Consider the following 23,892-nt stretch of genomic DNA (forward strand, 5'->3'; position numbering starts at 1 on the left):
TGTAAAAGAGCGAAACAAACAAAATCTCCCTCCCAACCTTAAATGTCTCACACGGAATCCTAAATACAGAGGCAGCAGGATTCACGGATGAGAGAGACCTGGCTTGCAATCCTAGATCTGCAGCTCACCTTCATCTCTCTGAGCCTCAGTTTACCTGCTTGTACAGTTAGCACAAAAAGCCCACCCTGGGCTTGTTATGAAGATTGAGCTCATCATCTGTCTTTTTGTTGGCCATTGATAGATGTTCCCCATGGAGACCTCAGGATGAGGTCTTTATTCTCATGCAGTAGAGCAGAATGGGGCAAACCCCCGCACTGCCTACTGGGCAAGTGACATCACCTTTCTGAGCCTCAGTTTCCTTATCTGCAAAATGGGACTATGAATTATACATTCTCCCTGCAGCTGTTGTGCAACGTCAAAGAGCCGGGAGCATACCTTTCGCATAATTCCTGGTGAATGTGAAATGCTCACGAACTTGGGCCACGTTTCTGATCATTGCCACATACAGTGAACCCTGCAGAGGGGGCCAGAGGTTTCTGCCGAACTGGTTTGGCCCTGGTGACTGTGCTTTGCTGTGCTTCCCAGGCTCTTAGGTTACCTAGAAACATAACCCCCGGTGCTTCTCTGCGATTCCCCCAGATAAAAATCTGCGTAATTACTACCTTTGTCCCTTTAATGAGCTATTTCAGTGGCTGTTGTTTAAATAATAGAGCAATTATCTGTTAGAAATATTGGCCTCTGGGTTTCCATATCCCCACTTTTCCAGGGTGGCAGATAGGGGCATGTCCCTGCACCCTTCCTCCCCCATTCTCCAGGGATGAGAAGCGGGGAAGGTCAGGGGTCACTGAGGGGTCCTTCTGGGGGAAGATGCAGGCAGGGTGGAGAAAGCTGCACTCCGAACGTAACCTGCAAGCCCGCCCCTGGGGCCTTGGCTTCCTCCTGATGGTCCTTCAACTGACCTTGTGACTTCCCACGCCAATGATTAAATGACATGCTCACTTAACTTGTGACTTTGTACTGTGGAAATACCATTGCCCACCAATTTTGCTACGTTCTGGCTCTGTGACTTGGGCAAATGAATGAACCTCTCTGGGCCTCCGTTGTTTTCTCATCTGTTCAGTGGGGCCAGTAATAACTTGGAGATTCTGTTCTGCCCAAAGCTTTCCCCACACTTTCCTCCATTGTGTCACCGACTGGCTCGATCACCTTCAATGGCTTCTTGCTACCTTGGGAGTAAGGTCTAAGTATTTCACCCCAGAACTCAAAGCGTCCCATGCCAACGCTGAGACCTCCTTTTCTCTGTCCTACAAGTGCCCGGATGATCGGGATGCATCCGCCCCCTAGGGAGACCCAAATTCAACACATAGAAAACACCCAGTTTCCTTTGTCCCCAAGTCGTGTGTCTTCTTAGCCACTTCTCTGCTCAGCTATGAGAAGAAACCCAAGAAAGATGGAAAAAGACAGGAGGGCTCAAAGGGAGCGATTTCCTTCTGTGATGTACTTTCAAATCACCACTAGGCCACAAGCGAGTTTCTGGTGCAGGGAGTATAGACACCAGCGTGTGGGACTTCCTGGGCTCACACCATTGGCCCCGCGATGGACGTGCAGGACCGGAGTCAGCTCAGTCTCTCTTCCGTTCCTAGACCTGCCACTCTCCACCTGGGTGGCCAGAGGACTTGACTGACTTCTCGGAGCCTCACTGTTCTTATCTGCAAAGTGGGAATGTTCGGTTGTAGTTCCCGCCCCATAGCTTCTGAGAGGAGACATGAGGGAGCCTGAGTATGGGACATAGCACAGGGTAAGTTCCTCTAAACAGGGACCTCTTTTTACGTTTGTATTTATTATAATCTGTTTAGGAAGGCTTGCTGCTGAGACTGTTTTTAACTCTGGTCCCATTCTTGGGGTTTTGAAACCTTCCAGATGGGCTGAAAATTGACTGTGATGGACGATGGCGCCGCATTGGGAAGAAATAATTCATTCTCTACCAGCCGCACAGATGACGTACAACCTCAAGGGCTCATGTCTAGCCTCCCACCCCCTCCCCTCAGTGAGCGTCGCTTATTCTCCTAGCCGGTGTTCATTATTCCCTTGCTGCATATCCGCAGAAGCAGGTCTGGCTTTATCCAAGGGCAGGGAGAGTTTGATGTTTGGGCTGGGGCGTGCAGAGGAGAGTCTCTTAGCAGACAGACTGGCTTTCGTGGGGGCTCATGGATGGCAAAGAGCAGTCCTTTTACCGCATTGCAAGTTGAAAGGACTCTGGTGTAGGTTTGGTGCAGGACCCAAAAAATCTATCATTTGCTTGGCCCATCTTTTGGTTTCCAATGGCTCTGGCCTGAATTTTGCTGAGAATCAAATTCAGGTGTTTTGCTAGAACTCTGTAAGGCTTGGATGTGCTCTAGAAGGGTGTAAAGGGGACACAGGTTCCCCAGGACTCTAGACCCTCAGCCGTACAGGTTACCCAACAGGAGATGGTGGTACCCAACCAACTGTCCAAAGAACATGGCATTTAACAAGCATGGGGGTGGCAGCGTTTACCTGGCAGTGGCCAGTGGGAGTCTGCAATACCTGGCGAGAAAGAACGGGCCGGGCATAGCAGCCAAGTAAGCGGTTTGCTTTTTAAACTGAGGTGAAATTTACATACCATAAAATTAATGACTTCAAAGTGTGCAATTCCGAGACACTTAGGACATTCACCACATTGTGCAACCACCACCTCTGTCTAGTTCCAAGACACGTCATCCCTCCAAAAGAAAACCCTGTACCCATTAAGGAGTCACTCCGACTTCCTCCTCCCCTCAGCCTGGGCAGCCTCCAATCTGCTGTCTGTCTCTAAGGATTGATCTATTCTAGACATTTCACATTTCAGTAGTAAGTGGAGTCATACTATTTGCGACCTTTTGTATCTGGCTGGATCTCTTAGCATAATGTTTCCCAGGATCATCCATGTATCACAATCTCATTCCTTTTTATAGATGAACTAGAGGCCCGATACATGAAATTCATGCAAGGGGCTTGGCCCTCGCAGCCCCTTGCAACCCCGGCTTCATCCAGAAGGTCGTCCTGACAGTGGTTCTGCTGTTCGGTCAAATTAGCATATTAGCTCTTTATTATATAGAATACTATTCTATCGAATAGAAATGACACTTTTTGTTTATCCATGCATCTATTAATAGACACGTGAGTTATTTTCAGGAGTTGGCTGTTGGGAATAATGCTTCTTTGAACACTCATATACAAGCATTTGTTTGAGTATCTGTTTTCAGTTTTGGGGGGAATGTCCATCGGGTAGAGCTGCTGGCTCGCGTGATAATTGTATGTTTAACTTTGTCAGCATTTGGTTGACTTGTTTTTGTGCATGTGTGAGACACTCCTCAGGAAAACATGGAGCAGGGACAGCTCAGTATCCTGACAGCTCTGCTGCTGGGCAAGCAAGTGGGAAGGGGACCCCCCAAAACTGGGCTTATTCTTGCTAATGGAACCTTCTTCGATGCCACAGGCACTCAGGAAACCCTCACACTGGACATGCAGAACTTTCCCTTTTGTTTGACGCACTTTCTTGACCCCATGTTCCTATGGCTTTCCTGGTGGCTGATCATGGGTAGGCAGCCGGGAAGTCTATACTAAGCCTCCTGGGAATCTGCAAGTCTGGCGGAATGTCCTAAACAAGATCTGCCCGCCGCTATTCGAAGCAGGAGTTCGAGCAGATCATGGGTGCAGAGAGTCGGGAGCCTGGCGCTTCCCGGATCTGTGCTGGCTGGAAAGTTGTCAGTTCCTGGCTCCTGACTGGGTGGGGAAGCCACCTGCCAGGAACATCAGAGTCGCCACCTCTAATTGTTGAGCCATGAGCTAATTTCCCAACCTGGGAGGGTTTTCTCCGGCCAGGAATCGGCACCCTGACATATTAGCTGAGATGAGAAAAAGAACCCAAACTAAGTTCTTCATGGGTGAGGATCCAAGAAGATAAATATCTAGTAGATTTTCCATCTTCACCAATGCTTTTCCCTCTATTCCCTCACTAGAACCTGAGCTCCTAAAAGGTATAGCCCATGTTTTTACTGTTTCTATGGCCAGTGATAAGCACACAGTAGGTGCTTAATAAATACAAAATGCATAAATGAATGCATGGATTCATGCCTTTATCCGATCTCCTTTGAAGGCCTGGAGTAAGCGAGAGAATGATGTCAACTATAGAGAACATCCCTATCTGTCTGGAAGAGGCTCTAGGTAGCTCTGTGGTCCAAGCTCCTACTATTGATTGTGCCAGTACTCGGAGCACTTAGGGCCTTCCCACCTGCTATTCCCACTACCTAGATGCCCTTCCTGCAGGCATGGCGCATGCTTTCATTTCCTTCCTGTCTCTGCTCAGATACCAAGTCAAGAGGCTTTCCCTAGCCACCAATATAAAATAGTACCGCCTAACCTTCTAAATTGTTCAAACCAGTTAATATTTGACACATCTAAAAGAATATACATAGCATCTATGTCAGTTAAGAAAGCCCAGTGATAGACACCAGTGAGCCCACCGCTCAACTTGAGCTAAAACACAGCTATTTCTGTTGGACACCTTTGCTCTCTGCCTGATTCCATCCCCTTCCCTGACCCCTATTCCCCTCCAACATAACCACTATCTTGGATTTTGACCCTTTGCCCAGATTTATGTATCATGTAGCATTTATCACCATCTGATATAGTATATCTCTATCGGTTTGTGCATTTGCTATCTTCACCAAAATCGAAGCTCCAAAAGGCCAAGGACATTCTATGTTTGATTCTTTATTGTACCCACAGTTCATGGCATGTAGTAAGCCCTGAATAGATATTTCCTGAACAAATGAATGAGTGAATGAATGTTGGTTATGGAAATGCTCCCTTATCTATGATAGTCATTTCAAGGGTGGAGGTGAAGAAGAACTATAACTTGCCTTTTCTTTAATCCCTAACTCCTTGAAGACAGGCATCATATCTGATGGGAAAGCCCCTTTGTTTTTGAGTGATGTTGGCAAATGAGAGAAAAAGAAGACATGTACCGAATGAGGGTCGAGTAGTCAGTGCTTCATAAACAGTACCTTGTTTTCCTATGTGAGTTCTTCCCTAGAATGTTATGCTTGGGGAAGATGCTATGAGGGAGAGTGTCCTTGGAAGCAGCCTCAAGACCTTCCTTGAGTAAAGCCAAAAAAAAAAAATGAGCTAACAGTTTGTATTAGTTTCTCTTTGCTGCTATAACAAATACCATCAATTTAGTAGCTTAAAATAACACAGATTTACTCATATAGTTCTGGAGGTCAGAAGTCCAAAATGGGCCCAGCCAGAGTGGCTCAGTGGTCAGTTGTCGACCTATGAACCAGGAAGTCACGGTTTGATTCCTGGTCAGGGCACATGCCCGTGTTGTGGGCTTGATCTCTAGTAGGGGGTGTGCAGGAGGCAGCTGATCAATGATTCTCTTTCATCATTGATGTTTCTCTCTCTCCCTTCCTCTCTCTAAAATCTATTATATATATACTTAAAGTCCAAAATGGGTACCGTGGGGCCCAAGTCAAGGTGTCAACAGAGCTGTATTTCTTCTGGGGGCGAATTTGTCTTATCTTTCCCAGCTGGCAGAGGACTCCTGAATTCCTGAGCGTGTAGCCCCGCGTCTTTCTACCTCTGATTCCACCATCATGTCCTCTCATTCTGACCCTTCTGCCTCCCTCTTGTAAGGAACCTAATGATTACATTTAGGGCCCATGTGGATAATCCAGAATAATCTCATGTCAGAACCTTTCATTCAACCACAGCTGTGAAGTCTCTTTTGCCGTGTAAGGTGACAAATTCACAGACCCCTGGAGCTCCATGGATTAGGGAGTAGACATCTGAGGTGGGGGCATTACGCTGCCTCCCACACCATCCAAGCAACCACCTCACTAATTAGGTTATTTCTTTGTTTTTTTGAAAAAATGAAATTTATTGGAGTGACATTGGTTAATAAGATTATGTAGGTTTCAAGTGTATAATTCTATGATGCATTCTCTGTATATTGCATTGTGTGCCTACTACCCAAAGGTAAATCTCCCATCACCATATATCCCTTACTACCCTCCCACCCCACTTCCCTCTGCTAACCACCATACTGTTACCTGTGTCTGTCGTTTCTGTCTGTCTTGTTTGTTCATTTGCTGTTTTCAATATTTATTTCCCACATATGAGTGAGATCATGTAGTTCTTAACTTTCTCTGTCTGGCTTATTTTGCTTAGCGTGATACTCTCAAGATCTACCTACCCATGTTGTCGCAAATGGCAGTATTTCATCTTTTCTTGTGGCTGAGTAGTATTCCATTGTGTATATGTACTGAATCTTCTTTATCCAGTCATCCAGCAAAGGACATTTTGAGTTGTTTCCATGTCTTGGCCACCATGAATAATGCTGCAATGAACATAGGGGTGCATATATCTTTGCGAATAAATGTTTTCAAATTTTTCCAGTAGATCCCCAGAAGAGGGGTAAGATAGCTGGGTAATTGTATTCTTTATTTTTTTTTAATTAAAATATATTTTTATTGATTTCAGAGAGAAAGGGAGAGGGGGAGAGAGAGACAGAAACATCATTGATGAGAGAGAATCATTGATCAGCTGCCTCCTGCATGCCCCACACTGGTGACTGAGCCTGCAATCCGGGCATGTGCCCTGACCAGGAATTGAACTATGACCTCTTGGTTCATAGGTCAATGCTCAACCACTGAGCCACACTGGCTGGGCTGTATTCTTAATTTTTGAGGAGCCTCCACACTGTCTTCCATAGTGGTTGTACTAATTAGGTTATTTCTTATATGACGATAGTGCATGGTAATGCATGGTTTCCATTGCGGCATGTAGTAGCCATCTTTGAAGGACTTCTAATATGAACAATGATGAAAGCGAATGGACCGTTTATTTTCAAGTTCAGTCTTTCCAGGGAGATCAGAGTATAGTTCTAAAGGAATTGAAGGAAGAAGTGGGTCAGGATTCCAGGTCCCAGTGGCCTTCTTTTCTATTCTCCTCGCTCCCTGCCTTTCCTCTTTTCCTGCATGTTTTTACCAGGAGCCCTTAACCCCCTTCCCCCCAAAGATCAAAACCTGGGAGGTTTCCCAAGCCCTGCCCTGAAGCCCACACCTCCTGTGGTGATCTCCAAGCGGCTGACACCCAGTTTAATTACCCGCTGGGAAGTGCTGTCCTGGCAGAGAATCTAAGAGGTTTTGCAATCAGCTCTTGACAATTCAGCTCCCAAGGGAAAGCCCAGCTCGCCTTTCTGGTTTGCCGTGTTCAGACCTCTTTTCTGATGACTCTGAAGAAGTCTGACCTCCCGCACTGGCAGCAGGGTGCTCGGAACAATGGCCTCTCTTCCTGTTGAGATTTTCTCCCTAAGAATGCTCCTCGAGTTGCCCTGGGCAACACAGCCTCCCTCCCCGGCCTAGACTGACTTGCTCTGTTGAGTCTAGTCACTCCAGTGGATCCAGCAGGGAGTTCTGGATGTTGCAGTCATCTCCCAGGCCCCGATGGGAGCATGGAGCATCATATGCCATCTCTGTCCTGGGGTGCTAATTCCAGCCGCTGTGTCCATGAAAAAATCTGACGGTTCATTCCAGATACAAAAAAGCTTAAAAACTCATGTTTCTCTTAAAAGATCACACTTTCTCAAGCTCTGTGTTGCCCACAGAGGAAAGTTTGGGGTCAGAGCCTGGTTTGAATCTGTGGTGTCATTTATTGGCTGTATAACTTCAGCAAATTACCTGAACTGGCTAAATGTCAGTTCCTTTATCTGGAGATGGGGTGAGGGCACACACATACACACCACACACACACACACACACACACACACACACACACACACACGTGCGCGCATGCACGCGCATGCGTGAAACACTAGAGCAAGTTTCTTTGAAGCAAAAATATATTCCTGAAATTTGTCACCTGCTGCAGAACTTTAAGTACAGAGAGGAGAAGCATGGGGAGCAGAGGGGAAGATAGAATAAAAGGGCTATGCTGCTGTTTATCAGCTGTGTAATAGGACTTACTTTTCTCTGCTTCAGTCTCTTCACTGGGAAAATGGCCATAATAATGTTACCTTGAGAGCTAGTTGGGAGTTGAAATTACTTCCTACTTGGGAAGGGCTTCCAGGAGTACTGGCACATAAGCAATAGCTTTTATTATATTTATTATCATTCGCTACAATGGAGATAATCATTAGAGATCTGTGCAAAGGGCTGGGAGAATGACTTCAATGCATGCTAACTCTCATTATCATGGACAGCCATTTTTTTTTTGCATTTGGGGCTGGATTTAAGCAAATGGTATTATAGTTTTTCGTGTGGACGGTTGATACAGAAGATATAAACTTGCTGAAGTGGTGGAAATGTTCAGAGGACGCAAAGGAACAGTTTTCAGAAAGGTGCAACAGGCCCCCGGCGCTTTAGGACTGTGGCTGAGGAGGCTGAATTCGATACCACGGCAAAGACAGAGCATGGCATCCACGGGTCTGAACCTCTGCACTGCAGGAGATCAACAATACGAGTAATTAAAGAAAAATTGAGCTGAGACGAACATTTTGCCTTTCAGCTCATCATAAACACACTTTTGTTGGTCAATATTTACCTCCTGAATGGAGAAATGGGAGTCAATACTCACTTCCTATAGTTAGTACATCTGTTTTCTGTACACTACACGTAAGCGGCCTATACACACTGGCATCGATACATTAATAGCTATATCAATAGAAAATCAACAATAATCATTTATTTTTAATGGCCATCACCACTGAAACACCAACAGCGCAATATGCGCAAGACAAAGAGGAACACTCAGCTTGATGGATGTCTGTGGATAATTGATTTAGGTTAACAACTTCCTCTCCTAATGGTGCTAATTGCATTAATCAACGGACTGATTTCATCAGAGGCTTTCAGAGGCCCAGCCCGGAGGTTGCCAGCTCTGTCTCTGGTTGGTGAGTTAGTTCCCAGGTGAAGACTCCCAGCTCGATTTATAACCATCAGCAGAGCTGTTTTAGTGATGACTTACTGTCCAACCAGTTAATCTTTCCAGTAGCCCATGAGCCAACTAGACTTCTTGGGCCTGGTTAACTGGGTGGTAGATCTGGGGCAGTGCTGGAGCTGGTGGTGGTGTTGTTTTGGGCTGCCCAGAATTTTTTCCCCTTAATACAGCCCCTCCATTACCTTTGCGAGCACCTGTCGTCCCTCTGTGTTGTTTTAGTGGACAATGACTTATGCTAAGCCTGTAGACTCTCTCTTGGGAATTTAAAGCTTGAGCAGAAGGACTTAAAGGCAGGGGGAAAAATGCTTTTGAAGATATTAATTTCAGTGGCAGTATCCAGATAAGCCTGTCGACTTAACCTGCACTCAAGACCCCCAGGAATTCCTGGTTTCTGAACATTTTCTTCAGTCCTCTTGGATTCTCCCATGTCCTTTTAGTGGAGTCCATTTTGGTTTATGTCACCAGAGACAGCTTCTGTTGCTTGCAGTCAAATAGCCCTAGCTGTTTCAGTGGTCAGATTGGCTTTATCACCCATGCCAGTTTCAACTGGTTGGTTGTGGCTGCATAGAGTGTTGTGTTAAGAAGGATTCAGAGGATTCATCCAAGACTATGGAAAGAGTATAGCCATTAGAAATTGGCAATATCTGCATAGGATAAGTATGTGGGGGAATGGCATGGGAGTGTAATATTATTATTATTTTTAAAAAATATATTTTATTGATTTTTTTTTTTACAGAGAGGAAGGGAGAGGGATAGAGAGTTAGAAACATCGATGAGAGAGAAACATCGACCAGCTGCCTCCTGCACACCCCCTACTGGGGATGTGCCCGCAACCAAGGTACATGCCCTTGACCGGAATCGAACCTGGGACCTTTCAGTCTGCAGACCGACGCTCTATCCACTGAGCCAAACCGGTTTCGGCGGGAGTGTAATATTATTGATGGCAAATATATGCCCAGGGCCTAAAGACTTAGAGCACAGTGTGTATGGGAGGGAAACTCTAGGTCAAGGGTAGGGAACATCCGGCCCTTGGATTATACAGTATAAGGCCTGCAAAATCATTTGGTCTGGCCCTGCCAAGGCATTAGGAGTGAATTAATTAAATGTTTGACCAAACATAGCAGGCTAATATTAAAGTTGATAATTTTGTATGGCCCCCAAATGATGTTATAAATATCCACATGGCCCTTGGCAGAAAAAAGGGCCTGCTCTGGAGGCAGCATGCCTGATTCACATCCCCGGTCTCCACTTCCCGTTGTGTGAGCTTGGACAAGTCCCTTAACCTCAGTTTCCCCTACTGCACAATGAAGCTATCATCGCTTCTGCAGGGTTTCTGTGAGCATGAAATAGACTAATAACAAGTAGAGGACCATATTAGGGGTACAGTGAGGATACATAAAATTTTTCCTGCTGCTATGGTGTTGTCATTGTTATGCTTGGGGTGTTGATACTAGACACCTGAGCAGTGAGTAAATGCCTGAATAACCAGGCGTGGGTAAGTTGCAGTTTTAAAGTGAAGCAGTTATCATCTCCTAGACTGGGTTCTCTGGTGTTGTCATCCTTGTACTGGGCACCTGTGTGCAATTTGGGCCCAATTTCCTTTCACCAGGTTTCTCTCTCTCTCTCTCTCTCTCTCTCTCTCTCTCTCTCTCTCTCTCTCTCTCTCTCTCTCTTCTCTCCCTCTCCCTCCCCCCCACCCCACCCCACCCCACCACCACTGTACTTAAGCCGACATTCCTATTTAACATTTACTCTATGTGTGTTTTGAAATAAATCATTTTGAAAATATTTCTTTCTAGCCCTTTCCTTTTGCCATTACTAATATGTGTTGTTTCAACAACCCATTTCAGTCTTGTTTCTAGGACAAAGGAAGTCAAGTGTTTTAAAAAACAACCTCCAGGAAGTTTAATTTGCCAAATTGTTAATAGACATCTTGTTTACCAAATTCTAATACTGATCCAGGAAATACTCTAAATAGGCATCAAACACATACACTGAGTGGCCAGATTATTATGATCTCTGAACCCATAATAATCTGGCCACTCAGTGTATATCCTATATAATAAAAGGCTAATATGCAAATTGTCCCCTCGACCAGGAGTTTGACCAGCAGGCAGGCCAGCCAACCGCCCATGTCCCTTCCCCCTGGCCAGGCTGGCCAGACCCCACCCATGCACGAATTCATGCACCGGGCCTCTAATATATACTGAGTGGCCAGATTATTATGCGTTCAAAGATCATAATAATCTGGCCACTCAGTGTATAGTGTCAATCTATTACATCACAGCAGCTAATGTTTATTCCCGTTAGCAGGTGCCAGCCACTGTGCTGGATACTTTACAGGTATTTTCTCATGGAAATGACCCCAAAACCTAAGAGGGAGATGCTCCTTCTCCCAGTTCACATCTGAGGAAACAGGCACAGAGCAGCTCCCAGTGAACCAAGCTGCTCCCGGGTTCCTTGGCGCTCTGTTGCTGTTAAGCACGCCTCATTTTCAAAATGCAATAAACATAGGAAAGTAGAAAGGAGAAGATAAAAACCCTTCGTCACCCCACCATCTTTTGAGGAATCCTCAGATTCTTACTTTGGCCTGTGGAGCTAATGATAAGCATGGCTGGCATCTCTTTTGTGCCCGATGAGTGCCAGGCAGCCGACACGTGCTTCAGAGCACTCTCTCCTTGAACGCGCACCGTGAACCTCTGAGGCGGGCACTCTGGTGTCCCCATTTGGTAGATGCAGAGGCAGATACTTCTCATCTTCCTTGGAGACCCCAGAAGTGATGCCCTGACCTGAGACAAGATTTCAGGTGAAAGTGGCCTATTTGGGAGGTGGACCCAGAGCACTGGGGAGGGAGTGAGGAAGGCGGGAGAGAAGCAGTCAGCTAGTGTGTGCGGTAGCAGGGCACCTCTGCGGGCAGCAGGGCTCCATCCCTGCCAGGATGTGGAGTGACTAGAGCACATGGGCAGGCAAGGGGCCAGCTCCCACCAGCCAGTGAATGAGGGCCGTTGATTGGGGCCTTAAATCAGGCGCCTCCTCGTGACTGAGTCCAGGCGCTGCGAGCTGGAAGTCTGCCTGCCTGTATTGGGATGATGAAGACCAAGGAAGTGCGGAGGGTGCTATTGCATTTGCAAAGCTCAGGGAGGGTCACTTCCTTACTCGAGGCCACACAGCTGCTTTGTGCAAGCAGGTTAAAAAGGCAATAATCCCACAGAAAAGTCCCGCTTCCTTTTTCCTCTGCCATCTTGTTTCTCTTACCCCTTCTCTACCCGCCGCCCCACCCAGGTCAAACCTGTGGTCCCCATCAGCTTCCTGGAAATTGACCACAGGAGACCGAGGCATTGCCCTGTTTTTGTTTGTTTGTTTTGTTTTATTACCAGTTTGGGGGGAGGGGGAGGTGCGCAAGGGCTTGTCCGAGACACTGGCTCCTATTGACTTCTGATTCAAAAATGATTCCAACTCCCTTCGCCTCTTCTATTGAAGGCTAGTGCATTACTATTAGTTCAGTATTGATTTTTTAAAATGAGCCTCTACTGAACCTATTTAACAGCTATTGAACTTGCCATGTTTAAATATTTACTCTGCACCATTGCAGCTGCTGGTCGGATAGGTTATCCCTGCTCGGAACGCCCACCCTGCAGCTCTCCAAATGGAAACCTTTAAATGCGGGCTACAGTCAGGGAACTGGGTGATTTTTACGTGTAACAGGCCCAACATGGGATCCTGTGTGGGTGATCTTTATATCCTGTTTCCCCCGTGGTGGCTATTCACTGATTCCCTCGCCTTCTGCCAGCCACATAGTGAGGAGCTAGGCCAGCATAGGAAAGGCAATTTCGTATTTCCTTGGTGTGTGTTATGATCCATCATTTTGACTCTCTCTGCTCATCCAGGTTTGAAGATGTAAGACAGAGTTTCTCAAAAATTTGGGGGTCCCGGATTTCTTGGAGACTCTGATGGGAGACAGTGGACTCTCCATGTGACTCTATCATTTTGCCTTCAATTTGTGTATGTTTGTGTGGACCGGGGGGGGGGGGGGGGAGTGGGGGGGCGTCCTGAGAGTCCAGATCAGGATATCAGGGAAGTTATTTCAAGGAGCTTTGTCTTTGTTTACCAAACTACTAGGAAATCATTCCTTTTCTCCCCATTTGTTTTCTAAAACTTAAACAGGGGAAAGGACATGGGTTCCTTGAAAGTTCTAGCTTCATAGGAATTTGCATTCTGAGTGTCAGTCCTCTGTGTTGCTCGGCTATTCCTAAGTTCACTTTACACAGACAGTAAAAATCCCCCTCTCCATTTTTGAGAAAACCTTATTTTATATGCTCATTTAATCCTCTCTCATTATTTTATTGAAAACTCCTCTGAAAGGGTGAGAAATGATCCTTGACAGCAGGTAAATCTTGCTCAGATAAATGAATCTCCCCCTCCCCCCAAACCCTCCCACCAGACCAAGCCCAATACCCTGCTTTACGAGGAACTAACCCTGTTTATTCTAAGACAGTTTGACATCTGGAATTCTGATTTGTGTTTAATTGTAAAATTGAAGTGTTTAATGTCCATCTCTTTCTTTTTAAAATTTTAAATATATATATATATTTTTATTTATTTCAGAGAAGAAGGGAAGAGGGTGAGAGAGAGAGAAACATCATTGATGAGAGAGTATCATTGATTGGCTTCTTCCCACATGCCCCACACTGGAGATTGACCTCACAACCCAGGCATGTGCCCCGACTGGGAATCGAACTGTGACCTCTTGGTTCATAGGTCAACGCTCAACACTGAGCCATGCTGGCTGTGTTGTCCATCCCTTTCTGATGCTATCTACACTAATAAAAGAGTAAGATGCAAATTGACTGTACCTTCACGACGCCCATCAGCCAATCAGGAGTGAGTATGCAAATTAACCCAACAAAGATGGCGGGTTAATTTGTATACGCAGGTGCCAAGTGGGCAACAACACAGGCATTCTGTACTGCTTCAGCTGCTCCGGGCCTCTGGGCAGCGTGGGAAGGTGGAAAGGCGGCTCCAGGCCAGAGCGAAAAGGCGGCTCTGGACGGAGCGAAGGCGATGCCGGCAGCCAGGGGAAGGAAGGCCCATTCTTGCACAAATCTTTGTGCATTGGGCCTCTCGTATATAGTATATTTAAATTGTGAAAAGCTCACTAAATTACACATCTCATGTATACACTTATAATTTGCCTTCATTATTGAACATTTATTATGTGTTCTTGTGTTATTTAAAAAAAACCCTCTTACAACAGTCCTACAAGGCAGGTATTGCCCTGCACCCCATTTTTCAGAAAACGAAAGCAGTGTTCAGAGAGAATACTAATTTTCCAAAAGCAGGTCAGGCGGGAGGTGGTGAGGCTGGGATTTGATCCGGAGGTCTGTGACGCCTCTTCTCATTTGTGGAGTCACTGCTATTTCATCGATACAAAAGCACCGTTGTCCACATTCTACTGTCTTTGTTTCATTGATTAAACACACACACACACACACACACACACAAATTATTTAAAATGAAATTTTATTTTATATTCTGCCTTTTTCCCATCATGAGAAGCATGTCTTTTGCAAGGCAGTGAAAACTTTTTATATTTCTTTAATTGCTTCATAATTGTTACTTAACCAGTGCCCCATGAATGAACTTTTAAGGTTGTTCCAATTTCTTGCATTATAAGTAACATCAAAAGGGATATCTTTAAGCATGAATATTTGTGTGGGCTGATCTTAAAAACCAGGTTGTAGTTTTGAGTTCTTTTTTGGTAAGTCAGGGAGGTGAACATATTTTTCAGGTCAAGATGTCTTTGCATTAAACCATATCTCTATCCTGAACCATTTTTTTCAAAGCTGGGCTCTTAAAGACACCCTCTTGTTTATACCTAAGTGTGTCTTCATTTAATTTTCAACACACAGTGGTATTTTAAAAGCACCTGAATACAGGCACTCTCATACCATCTGCGCGTGTAGAGGACGGGTGAGCATGTCATCCCAAGCAGCAGAAAGTCTACACAGGTAGATGATTGGCTTTGGGATGTGTTCTCTGAGTGAGAATAGACATTTCACCTGAAATTGGTTTTTGCTAGTCATGACGTGAGTTTGCATCCTCCAAGTACTTGCTGGCTCCTAATGGGCAAAGGATCAGAGACCCCAAAGCAAGTCCATGGGGGCTGTCTTCCTCACGGAGTTCGTTGCAGTATATTTTACATCCCTGTAGAATTGTCCTTATCTTGCACTGTCAGGAATTTCAGGAAGATGTGAATGTACATCTGGGACACTGTAGTATCCTAGGGCCTTGCAATAATATTTGGCATTTAATGGGCATTCAAAAAATTGTGTTAAAAGGAAGCAAATAGCCCTGGACGGTATGGCTCAGTCAGTTGGAGCATTGTCCCATACACTGAAAGATCGCGGGTTCAATCCCTGATGAGGACACATACGGGAAGGCAACTGATTGATGTTTCTCTTTCCCTTCCTCCCTCCCTTTCTCCCTCCCTTCCTTTCTCTCTCTCCTTCTTCCTCCTTCTCCTTTCCTCTCTCTCTAAAATCAATAAACATATCCTTGGGTGAGGATGAAAAAAAAAAAAAAAGGAAGCACATAAGTGTAAAAACTAGCCATAGACAATCAGGCAAATAAATACTTGGAAAAATGACCCTGCTCATTCAGAATCCTCGTAGACTGGAGGACTTTGAACCCATTTCACAAGGGTCCTAAGGGAGGACTTTTTAGAACCACAAGACTTCGGGAAATGACTCTCACTGAGGTGGCTCCTGAGGTTGGGATGGCAGCCTTTGACAGACAGACTGAAAGGAGTTCAGTCACACTTTCAGGTTCCTCTCTGTACACGAATTCTAGGCACACTCTGGGCGGGTGCACTGCAGTCTGATTTAGGAAGAATCTGGGCCTCGTTGGAAAAACAAAAGCCATCTATTTCTCCTTGGCTGTCAGGTGACTGTGCAGTGCCCTGCAGAACAGATCATCAGACCCTTCCCTGCTGGGAGGGGACACTCTGGCCACCCCGGTAGCATCCCTCTGCTGTGACCGTGCAGTTGTTGGGCCCTCTTCCCTCCCCACTCCTGCTCTTCATCTTCTGCGCGCCTGGCAGGCTGTGGAGGACGGGAATGAATTTATGATGCTGTGAAATGGGCTGGACTTATCCGAGATTACAGGCTAATACCCTCACACCGCACCTTCCTTATCTTTGAACTTGAGGGAGGGGGCTAGGTGAGGAAGAAGGCAATTAAAGGCTCCCAGGTACGTGCTGACCTGTTTGAAGAAGGTAAGACTTGCCCCGGTGTGGACACAGGGGCCCTTCACCCAGAGCCCTATCTCTGTGGGATGGTAAATTCACAGTTAATAAAGATAAGGGCCCAGAGAAATGCCAGGAGGGAGGGCCCTATTGGCCGTCCAGCCGATCAAAGCCATTTGTGACTAACTCTCTCACTGGGAAATACTGGGGTCAGAAGGTTTCGTGTCATGGGGCTCAGGAGCAAAAGCCACCCTGAGTAGAAATGGCTTTGAACCCTGCCTTTGTCATTGAATAGCCCCTGGATTGGAGGCAAGTGTCTTTGCTTCTTTAAGCCTCAACATGCTGGGCTTCTATTTCCTACAGGTTAGGGCTCTTGGGAAAATGAACTATAATGATACTAGAGGCCCGGTGCATGAGATTCGTGCACTAGGGGTAAGGGTGGTGGGGGAGGTGTCCCTCAGCCTGGCCTGCACCCTCTCACAGTCCAGGAGCCCTCGGGGGATGTGTGACTGCCGGCTTAGTCCCGCTCTCCACCTAAGCCATCAGTCGGACATCTCTAGCGCTGCTGCAGAGGCAGGAGAGGCTCTCGCCACCTCTGCTGCGCTCGCCAGCCATGAGCCTGGCTCAGGGCTTCTGGCTGAGTGGTGCTCCCCTGTGGGAGCACACTGACCACCACGGGGCAGCTCCTATGTTGAGGGTCTGCCCCCTGGTGGTCAGTGCGCATCATAGCAACCGGTCATTCTGCTGTTCGGTTGATTTGCATATTAGCCTTTTATTATATAGGATAGGATACAAAAAGCACCCAGCATCATGCCTAGCAATATCCAACCAATATGAATTTCACTATTCCTTATTCTTTCCTTTAACTGTGACTCTGAAGGTAAATAGATTTAGTTTGCTTATATTCATTTATTCATCTATTCATTCATTTTCAGATATATTGAGCAGTTACAACAGTTCCAGAATCCAGGCTTGGCATAGAGGGTATGGCAGGAAAATATTAGGCGAAAAGCTAAAAACTGAAAGAAACATTAGCAAGACTGATAGCTGTTACATATTGAATCCTTATGACATGCAGTGCTTTTCCTGAATTTTCTCATTGGATCCTCATAACAACTCTCGGAGAAAGGTGTGACTATTATCCCATCACTCAACTCTGTAGAAAACCCTCGGGGCTTCCCATTCATTTAGACTAAACTCCTCGCCCTCACTGTGGCCCCTAAGGCCTTGTGTGATCTGTCCCTACCTCCCTCTTTGACCTCACTCTCTATCAGCTTTTCTGGGCTCTCTCAATTTTAGCCTCACTGGCCACCTTGCTATTCGTCAGACCTACCAAGCCAGTTCCTCCCTTAGGGCTGCCCCTGGAGCCGCCCCAGAGCTTCACAGACTCACCTTAGTTCAGTGTCACCTCAGGAGCCTTCCCTGACCCACTCTTCATTGTCCGCATGGCCCTCATCACTATCTGCAGTGATGTGACTCATTTAGTTGTTCACCTACCACACCATCCTTATTGACCAAAAAAGACAGCAACAACAGCAACAAAACACGATGATTCAAGGTGTTTTTCCTGGAGCTGGTATCTGCTGCCTAGTCCACCATTGCCCATCCATCCCATCCCCCCTGCTGCGCCATTTCTCTCTGGTCTCCTCCATCTCATTTCCTCCAGGGTTCCTTCCTCCCTCTGCGCCACCTGTCCTGGTACTTTAGATTCTCAGGCAGTTCATGCTGGACAAATAATCATTTTTAGTATCATTTTTCCCCCTTAGGACAGGGATGCCCAACAGTTAGCCTGTTAGTATTAGTCATTGTCCATTTTTTACTTAGCCCCTTGACACCAGTAGATTCTACAAGTGTCATGGGATGGATGCCATTTATTTCTGAAAGAGCCCAAATGATTTTTTTTTCAGGGCAGTTTTGTGTAATGTTTGCATCACTTATGGACGCATTTGACTATCTCAGGAGGATGACCAAACCAGCCCATGGTCTTGGACTGTCAGAAAATAAACATGAAATCAAATCTTCACATCCATTACCTAGATAAATGGTTTCTTTTGTCCCCAGCTCACAGGGTGGATCCCGGGACAAAACAGGAAGTGGTTGGAGAGAATAAACCGTGCTCCATGGTGCTGGACTGGTGCCCCCCCATGGCAGGAAGTGGCAGGCTTGCTATGGGAAGCCCGTCCTGGTGGGCACCGTGTTCTCTAAAGTCCTGGGTGGGATCAGCGAAGAGCCTAGAGCTCAGGGCTGGCGTTAAAACCTTGCTGTCAACGCCCCAGGTTCCAAAGTTCCAGAACCTTCTCTATCTCGGGCAGGGCTGTCAGGTAGAAAGGCCAGGTGGGATTCCAGGTGAAGGGATTAATCCTTATTGCTCTCAGGTCATCTCTCCTCTGATCTCTTCATAACCCGTGACATGCCTGGCTCCTGAGGGCGCTGTCAGAGGGTGTGGCGCCTGCCCCAGGCCTCCTGGCTCCCGACGGCAGGGCTATTACCCTCTGATTAGTATTAATAATTGATTTATACAGCACCTTTTACAAGCCTGCAAGTGCTCTCCGCCGTCGGCCCCTGTGTGGACACACGCATCGCTTCTCTTCACCCTCAGATGATAAGCTGCCACCTCACAGGGTGGGAGGCGGTGGCGGGCGCCAGTCACCTCGGTGGCGCCAATGACGTGACAAGGAGACAGTTGGATGCAGGAAGTGGGACGGTGCCTTATCTGCTGTGGCCGGGGTGGGGGAGCGGGCGGAGGTGACTGGGGCCTGTTATTAATTAGTGGAAGGATTCAGCCTCCAGGAAGCCCAGGTGAGGGCAGTATCTGTCGGCCTTGGGGCAGGATCAGCCTCGGGATGAGAGAAAGGCAGGCACTGAGGGAATAAAAGCAGGTCAAGGGCAGAGGTGGGGTAAAGCCAAGGCCTGCCTTGGCGTGAATCACGTTAGCATGTTCCACGGGGCTGCATGCCTTAGTTTCCTGTGTCAAGGTTATCCAAGGTTACCCAAGGCTCAGGTCATTGGCCGCCATGTTTTGTGGGGCTTGGATGGGTGCTGGTGTCGTTTGGAGCCACCTGGGCTGTTGTTTGGAGGGAGCTGACGTTTCTTGGGGCCCTCGTGTGTGATCCTTTGAGGTCGTTCTGCCTGCGTGCGTTCTTGTGAGATCTTCAGTTGCTGGTTTTTGGGGAGAAACCACATCATGAAGTTAAAGAACACGGGTTCTGAATTAAGTCGATTTTCGGGTGGCCCATATGAATCCAGGTGCCATGTCTTACTTGCCAGGCAACCAGGGGAAAGCCACAGAACCGCCTTGAACCTCCGTTTCTTCCTCTGGAAAATGGGGATGTGAAGAGTAACCACAGGGTACCGTGGCCCAGAGTACGTGTGCCATAAACATGAGCGATTTATTATTTGATCAAGAGGGTCATCAACAGCCCTGGCTGGTATGGCTCAGTTGGCTGAGTGTTGTCCCATGCACTGAAGGATTGTAGGTTCGATTTCTGGTCAGGACACATACCCGGGTTTCAGGTTAGATCCCCAGTCAGGGCAAATATTAGAGATAACTGATTGATGTTTCTCTCTTTCTCCTCCTTCCTCTCTCTCTAAAATCAATTGAAGAAGAAGAAGAAAAAAAAGATAGTCATCAACAGGTTCATAATCTTGCTCAAATGGCATGCTGTCCCAGGAGAAAGGAAACATCTTGGTACATCAAAAAGGGACCCAGTTTCCCACAAAAGGAGGCACGAGACACAGAGTTCTGGGGTTGGTCAGACTCTGGTGCAGTCTTCCCTGGTGGAGAAGACCCAGCCTCACCCAGGAATAAAGGCCAGGTGCAGGGATGATTCAGAGCTGTTGGGTGGCCAAGAGGAAGAAGTCAGAGGCCAGGAATAAAGTACCACTTTCCCAGGAAGCAGGCGAGGGGGTGTGGGCTGAAGTGAAGCAGGAATGAGGGCTTGCACAGAAACATCTAGATAAGGATTTTTTCTGACTCTCTTCTATCCGGCCCCAGTCCACTGGTTCATGCTCCATGAATGAAGGGCCCCATGGCCCCGTAAGGGGGGAGCCTGTAGCCTACGCTGCCTCCCTCTTGAAGAGCACAACGCTGATCCCTGTAGTCAAAGCTCTGAGAAGTCCTGCAGGAAAGAAGCCATTGAATTTGATTTAGCTCAGTATTTCCCACAGTGTAGTTCTTCAACCCCCTCCTTTTATTTTATTTCATTTCATAAAATAATACATACTTTCCCTGAATATACTTAGGGAGAGTTTGATTTAGACCCAGAGGATTTGGAAGAATTGTCTTGTCCAAGGCTGGGAGGCAAAAGAGCTGTTGAATCTTATCTGTATGTGTTTTTAATGCTACCTGAATATCCTTAAAAAAATAGGAAACGTGTATGAAGACTTACCACCACTTCTAAATTATTGCTGCCGTGCCTGGCAGTGTGGCTGAGGTTTTGTGGCTCACTCAGGGATGAGGAGTGGGAAGTAGCTGTATTCCCCATATGCGATAAGATCAGCGCTATTTACGGTAATGTCAACACAACAGTAAGGACGGTTGTCAGTCTTGGGGACCCGTGGGTGAAGTCCTGTCCACATGCCCTGCCCGACACTAAGTACAGGGCCTGTGTTATTATCTCACTGAATCCTCCAAAGAGGAAACTGACGCTCCGAGAGGGCCGGTGTTTTTCCAAAGTCCTATCACTAGAAAGTAGCCACGTTAACCTTTGGATCCAGGGTCAGCCCTCGGAACAAAGGCCGGGCAATCACGTTGCCACCCGCATGGACCTAATCCTTCATTCCCATCTGTGTGGGGAATTCTCCCGGAGTGACTCAGGGTCCCAGCTGCTGTCAGCCCCAGGCGGCCTGACGAAGCAGGAGTGGAGGTCCAGTCACTGGAGACCTCCCAGCCTCTGCTCAGACGCCTGCTGAGTCACGGACAGGAGGTGCACGGCTCAGGTAGAGCGGGAGCATGGGAGCAGGTCTCATGTCCCCACTGTCACAGGGCCCTTGTCCTGGGTGTGCCGGAGCCAGCGGTGTGCTGTCAGGTGCCACTTTCGGTTTCTGAGGCTCACACTTGTGCACGCCCGGGGATTGTTGCACATTCGTGCATGTGCCCTATTGTACACGAAGGCCTGGGACACGGACCAGAGTCTCTGGTTTGCCCATGACTGTCCCGGTTTAGCACCAAATGTCCTATGTCCTGTGAAAGCACTCAGGCCCTGGCAAGCCCGGACAGTTGGTCACCCTACCAGGTCCTTTAGACCACATGGAGATTGACAAGTGAGACGTGTCTAATGCAAGGGATGAGGAAAACTACCAGAGCAGCAGAACCACGCAGAGAAGGCGGCAAGGCCCAGTCTATGAAAAAGCAACAATAGGGAACAACTCTCTTAGGAAAAACAAAAACAAAACCAAACTCAAGTCTTCTTTACTCAATTCAGCACTCAATTCAAAAAAGTGCTTTAAAAATAATACTTTCTCCTCCGCCATTACTCACTAAAATAATCGCTGTAGTAATAACGGTTATCGGAGAACACCGGGCTTCTCGCTGGGCCCTGGATATAGAGCACGTCATGGACCTTACACATCATTGACAGATGAGGAAACCGAGGCTCAGGCAAGTTAGGCCACTTGCCAAAGGTCCCAGGCAGGAGGCGCCTGCTGCATGCAGGCAGCATGACCTCAGGTGGCCTCGGGTACCAGCCATCAGCCGCCCCGCTGTCCTGTGACAGAGGTGGGTGCTTTGAGCCCCTCTGGGTCATAGTCACGCAGGACTAAGCTTTCTGAGGTCAGCTTCTTCCTCATCTGTGTGTCCTCAGAGCACCCAGCCGGGGCCTGAAATAAATATGATGCTTAATCAGCATTGGCTAAGTGGGATTTACGTGGGGGAAAATCCATGATTTTTGAACATAGCAGAAAAGTATTTTGCAGAAGCGCTGGTCTGTTTCAAATGGGCTGATTTCTCTGTTTCTTCACTGGTATAAAAACTATTTTAATAATGTCTGCCTCCCTATTGTATTGCAAGCTTCTATATTATATATAACATATCTTATATGTAGAGAGAGGATTATAAGTTCTCTTATAATATATGTAAATTATATTTCTCTCTCACACCCATACTGTCTTATTCACGGCTGGCTCCTGGCTATAGTACAGTGCCTGGCACATAGTAGGAGCTTAATAAATAGTTGTTGAATGAAAGAATGAATCAGTGGAGGCTGTCCAACAAGAAAACACTGGGTAGAGAAAGCTGTGTTTCTCCCAAGGAAATTCTCCTCCTCCCCCCCCCCCCCCCCCCCCCCCCCCGCTTCTGAAACAACAAATGGGCCTTGTCTGAGTCCAGCCATTTCAGGAAAAGGGTTGGGCCACCTCAGCTATGAGGATATTTATTATCTCTGGGTTCTTGTTTCTCAGCAGAAAAAATGTGAGCACACAACACTCTCCACCTTTTCTTTTAGCCACAGTCACCTCTGGAGCTGGACCCACAGGCAAAAGGACAGCTCTGGGCAGGCGGGGACGGGGGTCGGGCCTCAGGGAGTGTCTGTCGGTGAGGCAGCCGCCCAGTGATGATTACCGATCCACACACAGCACTTCACTGTGCGCGGCCGAAATGTTACATGTCATTAACCCACTTAGACTTCACAGCAATCTGAGGTTGGTACCATTTCATCTGCAATTTCCAGATAAGGAAATGAAGGCACAAAGGTTATATATAAGTGCCCAAGGTCACAGGTCTTGTAAGTTCCTGGACTTTCACCCTGTAAGGCAAAGGGTGCAGAGTTGCTCAGATGCTCATTTCCATAGAAGCTGCGAGTGGTATGTATTGTGCGATGGGCTGGCCTTCCCACAGAATAAGGACCCATATCAATATTAAAAATACCAATATTAAACAAGGAAATTTATAGTGAATATTCATAATAAAATAGTGCAATTAATTATATTAAGTAATATATCATATTAGTAGTGACAGTAATTACCACAATACAGGGACAATACTTATACTGTTAATTAACATAATAATATTAATTAAAATGTTAACTCTTTTAGAGAATGTTAATAATTAATACTAATAGCTACCACAGTTGAGCGTTCACTACATGTTAGACACATCTTGGACATTTATTTTTTTATTTTTTTTATAGTTTAAGTTTCGTTGAGGTGTAACTGACAAATAAAACCGTATGATATTTAAAGCGCACATCATGGTGCTTTGACAATAAATGAATATACTGTGACAGTGTCCCTCATCGAGCTAATGAGCACCGGTATCACCTCACATCGTTATCTCTCTGATGAGAACATTTAGTCCTGCTCTCTTGGCAAATTTCATTTGTACAACACAGTGTTATCAACTGTCGTCACCACGTTCTGCATTAGCTCCTCAGACCTATTCACCTTATAGCTGACAGTTTACCAGCCTCTTCTCACCTATTGCCTGTACTCCCCCATGACCCTGCCAACTACTTTTCTGCTGTATGAATTTGACTTTTTTTAAAAGAAAGGATTGCACATATAAGTGATACCATGTATTTCTCTGACTTATTTCACTTGGCAGAATGCCTGCCAGGCCCATGCATGTTGTCACAAAAGGCAGGATTTCCTTCTTTGTCAGGGCTGAATAATACCCCAATATGTACAGTCCTTTGCATTTGACCTTGGGACCCCTC

General features: G+C 46.6%; 1 long non-coding RNA gene across 1 annotated transcript in view; it reads left to right on the top strand.

The window, feature by feature from the left end:
- The first annotated feature begins 1,668 nt into the window (after positions 1–1,668).
- LOC307093916 overlaps positions 1,669–23,892 on the top strand; it is a 107,702-nt gene continuing 85,478 nt past the window's right edge. Inside the window, exon 1 of the long non-coding RNA XR_013813014.1 lies at positions 1,669–1,798. This is a non-coding gene — a long non-coding RNA (uncharacterized lncRNA). The remainder of the gene's footprint in view (positions 1,799–23,892) is intronic.

Source organism: Cnephaeus nilssonii, assembly GCF_951640355.1.
Source record: "Cnephaeus nilssonii genome assembly, chromosome: 22".
Classification (NCBI taxonomy): domain Eukaryota; kingdom Metazoa; phylum Chordata; class Mammalia; order Chiroptera; family Vespertilionidae; genus Cnephaeus; species Cnephaeus nilssonii.